This window comes from Phascolarctos cinereus, unplaced genomic scaffold, assembly GCF_003287225.1.
Source record: "Phascolarctos cinereus isolate Bilbo 61053 unplaced genomic scaffold, phaCin_HiC Scaffold_1;HRSCAF=81, whole genome shotgun sequence".
NCBI lineage: Eukaryota > Metazoa > Chordata > Mammalia > Diprotodontia > Phascolarctidae > Phascolarctos > Phascolarctos cinereus.
This window is the reverse complement of record NW_027555514.1, coordinates 262,154,539-262,161,119: the sequence shown is the minus strand read 5'-3', so window position 1 is coordinate 262,161,119 and position 6,581 is coordinate 262,154,539.

Here is a 6,581-nt window from a genome sequence, read left to right as displayed (position 1 = left end):
ACTTATTTGGTTATAAAGTTTTATTATTGTACTTCATTATTGCATCTTTCCTTATGCCTTCTGATCCCCAACACTGTTCTTCATTTTCCCTGTGCCCTTTATTTGCTCCAGCTCTCCATTCTTCAGTGAACTGTTCAGTTCAGTTCATCACCCTTTCCCTGGCTATGCTCTCCTCCTTATCTTTCTCTATCCCCTAGTGAACCAGTTCAGCTCTAGGCTATTTTATACTCTCAAATCTCTTGGCCCCATGTCCTATCAACAATCATGCCTTGCCAAACTCCAGCTCTGGACTCCTTTCATTCTCTGCTTCCTTCACTCCTATTCATATGCTGCTGAAGAGAGCGAGGGGAAATTATAAAATCATGCTGATTGATTTCACTATAGGATAAGCTTGACTGGGTCTTCACTGCATCAAGGCAATTCCTTATATGTCTAATTGATTTACTATTCCATTCACCAACATAGCTATTCTAAGCTTTTTCTTCCCTTGTATATGCAGTTTTATACTCTAGGCTTCTTAACCCTGCCCAGAGTCTCTAGCCACCAAGTAGCACTGTCTTTCAAGTCAGTCAGTCAATAAGCACTTATTTATTTACTTATTTTTGGCTAGGCAATGCCCAGGGTCAAACAGCTAATGAGTGTTCTGTGTCTGAGGCTGGATTTGAACTCAGGTCCTCCTGACTCCAGGGCCAGTGCTCTATCCACTGAGCCACCTAGCTGCCCCCCCACAAGTATTTATTAAGTGTCTACTGTATAGCAGGCATTGTACTAAATGCTAGAGAAGCAATGAAAAGCAAAAGACAATCCCTAACCTCAAGGAGCTTACAGTCTAATGGAAGACACAACATGCAAACAACTATGTACAAAGAGGCTATAGACAGGATAAATAGGAAGTAATAGGACCTTTGAACTGAGTGGTTGGGAAAGGTTTCTTGTAGAAGGTGAGATTTTAGCTGGGGCTTAAAGGAAGCCAGAGAAGCCAGGAGGCTGGGATGAGGCTACAGAGCACTGAAGGCATGGCAGGCAGCCAAAGAAAGTGCCCAGAGCTAGGAGACAGAGTGTCTAGTGCAAGGAACAGCCAGGAGCTCGGTGTCACTGGGTGGAAGAGGACATTTCGAGTCATAAAGTGTAAGAAGACTGGGAAGGCAGAGGAAGCTAGATTGTGTCCACACAGGTTAGCTGTCACAGAGCATTATCTAAAAATTTGAACTTTGAAGTAGCTAGCCATGAGAGAACAGGTGCTTTTTCACGCAATATTTTGAAGAAAGGCAGAATACAAAGAAGTGAAGAGCATAAGGTTATGTGATTCTCTGATAATGAAACTAAGGGTGAACAGATGTTACTCATTGTAAAGGGGCCCACTGCTGTGCCAGTAGGGCTGTTCCATCACCAAAGATCTCCTACTTGGAAAGTTAAGCAAATTGCCTGTAAAAATCCATCATTGCCCTGGTGCTCGTTGATGTAGTAAGGACTCCATCAACTCCTCAGCAAACCTCATGGTATCTTGACATCAATGCAGGAAAGAGGCAAAGAATTCATTTGCTTGGATAGCCGTTCCTGTCCAAAGGGATGAGATGAGCTCTTATAGCAATGAACCTGGGCATTCCTATTAGTTTAAAAGCTCTTTGGGCTCGGACTAATGTGGAACCCCACTTATGTCTGTACAAGACTCATTGTTTAGCATGACACAATGGGACAAACATTGGATCTAGAGTGAGGTTACCTACATCTGTTTGTTGGCTCTGATACTAGCTACATGTGGGACCTTGGACAAAGCACTTCCTTCTCCGTGCCTCAGTTTCTCATCTATAAAATGATGGAGTTGGATTAGATAAGACCTAGAACTGTGTGTTGGCTGTGATGCCAACTACATGTAGGACCTTGGAGAAAGCACTTCCTTCTCTGTGCCTCAGTTTCTCATTTGTAAAATCATAAAGTTGGACAAGATGGGTTCTGAAATCCCTTTCAGTTCTAGATCTAAATACCTAGATGACTTGTAATAAGAATAAAAATAATGATAATTAACATTTATGTAGTACTTTAAGTTTTATAAATCTCTCACTTTAACTGAGAGGTAGGTGCTATTATCCCCATTTTACAGCTAAGGAAACTGAGGCAGACAGCAGTTAAGTTTTTTCCCAGGGTCACACAACTATTAAGTATATAAAGCTGAATTTGAACTCAGGTCTTCTTGACTTTAGATCCATACCTTATCCACTGTGCCACCTAGGTAGGCACAATTCTTTCAAGATTCTAGGAATTTCTCCTTTAGGTGATCACTGATCACTACCACAGCAGGAACAGAGAACATTTGTGATGTTTGAATAAAGGACTGAGTGGAAAAAACTTTCTTTTTTGAATAAGTACTTATGGTGGTGGGGTTGACACAATTTTATTGAGTAGAGAAGATGGGAGACCTGCTTGAATGAACCTTGAATGATAAAAATGACTTCCAAATGGATCATGAGATTTTGTTTACAGTATAGTGCTTTATGAGCGTTGGAAAGTATTAGAAAACAGTTTTCCAAAAGTAGTTTAAGCATTCTTCCTCCACTATTGACCCTATCCATTTCACTAGTAATCCCTTTCTCATTTGTCTGAAGGCAAACGCCATGTCCACGCTGGGTCTACATGCCACTGGGGTTATAAAACTCCAGATCTAGAGCTGGAGGGGACCTCAGAGGCATTGAGTCCAAGCACTTTCATCAGACAGGTGAGCAAAGTCAGGCCTGTTGTTGTTCAGTCATGTCCGACTCTTGGTGACTGCATTTATAGTTTTCTTAGAAAGGGTACTCGAGTGGTTTGCCATTTCCTTCTCCAGCTCATTTTACAGATGAGGAAACTGAGGCAAACAGAGTGAAGTGACTTGCCCAGGGTCACACAACTAGTAAGTGTCTGAGGCCAGATTTGAAGAGAAGTCTTCCTGACTCCAAGCCCAGTATGCCACCTAGCCATCCCAAAACAGGCCTGGGTTAGGGTTAAATATTTGCCCAGAGGCACACGGGTTCTGAATTAGTGGAATCCAAATTGATGGGATCTTAATGTATTCTTTGAAGAAAAGTTATTATTATAAACAGAAAAGAATGCCCTTACACTGACGTCATCCTTATGTCTGTTGAGGGATTGGCTTTTATTCAGAAGGCCCAGGATAAGGCTCTGGAGCTGGAGAGTGGTTTTTCAACATTTCTGTAAGTAAAGAGGGTGTGGTAGATAGTTGACTTCAAAGCCAGGAAGACTTGGGTCCAAGTCCTGTCCCTGGTATGTAATGGCTATGTGACTTTGGGCTGGTCACAACCTTTCCCTGCCCCTAGGCAGCTCTCTAAGACTGAGAAATAGCAAAGAAGACTTTGCTGTTGCTGTTATTCAGTCATTTCAGTCATGTCCGACTCTCTCTGACCTCATGTGGGGTATTCTTGACAAAGATACTGAAGTGGTTTTCCATTTCCTTCTCCAACTCATTTTACAGATGAGAAAACTGAGGCAAACAGGTTTAAGTGACTTGCCTAGGGTCACACAGCTAGTAAGTGTCTGAGACCAGATTTGAACTCAGTCTTCCTGACTCCAGACCTGGCACTCTATCCACTGTGCCATCTAACTGCCCCACAGTATAGCATGGATACCACTAAGTGGTACTTTTAAAAAAAATAGCATTTATTAAGCATCTCCTGTGCGCCAGGGACTGTGTTAAGCACTTTGCAGATATTATCTTGTTTGAGCTTCATGACAACCCTGGAAAGTAGGTGCTGTTATTATCCCCATTTTACAGATGAGGTGCAGATAGTACCTATAGAATACAGACCATCTTAGATGTATGTTCCCCTGGGGGAGGGGAAGGAGAAACTGGAAACCCAAAAAGCCAAATTTCTTGTGACATCAAAAGATGATATTATCTATAAGATGATTATGCTTTTGTGCAATTACATGCACAGAGGGTCATACCTTGAGTGATGGAAAGGACCTTAGAGGTCCTGTATTCCAGAAGTGTCAGACCCATAAATGGCATCACTGAGCCATGCATAAGGATCCCTGTGGGCACATATTTCCTTAGAAGCTCACATATTAACATTACCTGTGTTTTATTGTTTATTGTTTATTTTGTTTTTAAAAACAATTCCCCAATTATGTTTTAGTTCAGTTCAGACTGCACTTGGGAGTATTTCCAGCTGCATTTAACACCTTAGATGTAGACCAACTACCTCATTTGGCAGGTAAGACAACTGAGACTAGGGAGGTCATAGTATCACAGCATCATGAACTCAAAGGGACCTCAGTGGCTATTTAATCCCAATTGATGGCTAAGGAAACTGAGGCCCAGAGAGTCAGAGTGACTCTCCAAGGTCACATGGTAATAAATGCCTGGGATAGGATTCAGAACCAGTCCCCTGACTCCACATCCAGTGCCCTTTCTCTTTCTCTGGAGCCATGTTGCTTCTCCTGTGTAAAGGCTTCCCAAAATTTAAAGCCGTGTTAATTCCAACCATACACTAAGCCGGAAGTCTTAAAAGTGCTGAGGAGCTCAGTGGCTTGTGCGGTTTTCCTCTTGAAAACTGACTTGGCATGTCTTGGCTGTAATTTCATTGACTATGGCAGTGCCAATCACTAAAAGGGAGGCTTCCCAGGAATGAGATTTTTTTCCTTTCCCTGTTCCTGTGGGATTTTAAAAATTGCCCTTCTGAAGGCCAGTCTCTGCTTAGCGAGTCTTTTATTCAGCTGTTTTATCTGCTGATTGGTTCTGAGGGAAATAATGTCCATCAGTGGGAGCACAGTGACTTACAGCCCCTACTGAGGCATGTGTCCAAGAACTTCATCTCCTCCTGGTGTCATAGCATGAAAGGACCTTCTCCAGGCTGTCTGTAACACCCACCAGAATTAGATTAGGAATCAGGCAATCTTGTGCTGGGCTCTACTGCTGACCAACACAAGTTACTTTACTTCCCCAAGCCTCAGTTTCCCCATCTGTAAAATGGAGATAAAGATACCTCTTACAGTGTTATTGTGAGGTTCAAAGGAAAGAGCTTCATAAACTCTGAAGTGCTATACAAACATCTCACCCTCTTTACCAAAGGTTGGAATCAGTAGTATAATGGAAAGACCCCTGAATGGGTAACCACAGGACTTGAGTTCAAATTCTGTCTGAGCCATGTACTACTTGTTTGACTCTGAGCAAATCATTTCACCTCCTTTGGCCTTAGTTTCTCCATCTGTAAAATAAAAGAGTTCAACTAAAATGCCTCTAAGATTACTTCCAGCTCTAGATCTGTGATATTTTGTTAGGAATACATTTGAAAAATGAGCTATGCATTTTAAGGTCATTAGTAATACAAAATCAATGACCAGAATTTAATATTGACATTAACAACTAATAAAGTATCATTGAAATACTCATATTTTGAGTATTATCCTGTATGTTGATTATTATTATCACCTTGATAAAAGGCAATGCATGATAACTTAAGCTGAGAAGACCTGAGTTCAAGTCCTGCCTCTAACATATATTGGTTTTATGATCCTGGGTAAGTCACTGAACCACTTAATGCTCTAGGCAATTCTCTAAGACTATAAGTTTCAGAGAAAGTGTGAACCTTTATTGGGAGATGGAATTTATTTACTCTAGAGTTCCCTATGCCAGTGAAAATCCTAGGTCCTATCTCTGTCCTTATGATCATTGAGAGACTGTCATAGCAAAGAGCAGGCTTGACCTGGAGCCTTGAAGACTGTGGTTCATGTCCTAGTTGTAGCTGGCCCTAGGCAAGTCACTTGACTCTCACCCTCAGTGCTATCAGCAACTCTCTAAGACTATGTTAATTACAGAAGTATTAATGATCTGCATTGGTGTTGGGAATTTATACTCTGGGAGTTCCCTGAATTGATAAAATCACTGGTCTGGACCCCTTGCAAGGGGGCTTTATGGAGGGGACATTCCTACAATATGAAGGGCAGTCAGGTAAGGTGGAGGAAACAGGTCAGGTCCCCTGGAACCTGGGTGGAATTGGGTGCTCTCTGTTGAGGCCCCAGAGGGAACAGGGCAACCCAAGCCAGTAAAATGTGGTGAATTTTTATAAGGTCTTATCTGTATCTAGCAGGACCATGCACTGGGGGAAGGGAGCCAGAAGCCTGCAGCTGGGGACTGGTTTTAATTCATGCTAGTTTAGAGGGAGGCTTCTGGAGAATTGTCAGCTAGTTTATATTCAAACTCCCCAAAACAGGAAAGGGGCTTTGAGTCATTACTATGGACCTTATCCTGATCCAGTGACTTGGGAATTTTTAGCTTTCCCAGGGCCTCTTAATTTAGGGGGTTGGGGAAGCTATTGGGATCATTACATGGCCGCTATTGGATGAGTCCAGTAGAAAGCTGGCCAAATGCCCAGCACGGAATTGGATGCCATCCATAAAGCAAGTTGGGTAAACTTCCAGAATGCCAGGTTACTAGATGATATTTACGGGGTCCTCAGGCCACTCCTATACCCTCCCCTGCTGGGGAAACATCCATAAAAATGTAGGTCACCCCGAGAATTTCTAGGCAAAGGTCTGATAGCTCCATAGAAAAGCCTATTACTTCCCCAGGAGCTTTGGAAAGTAGA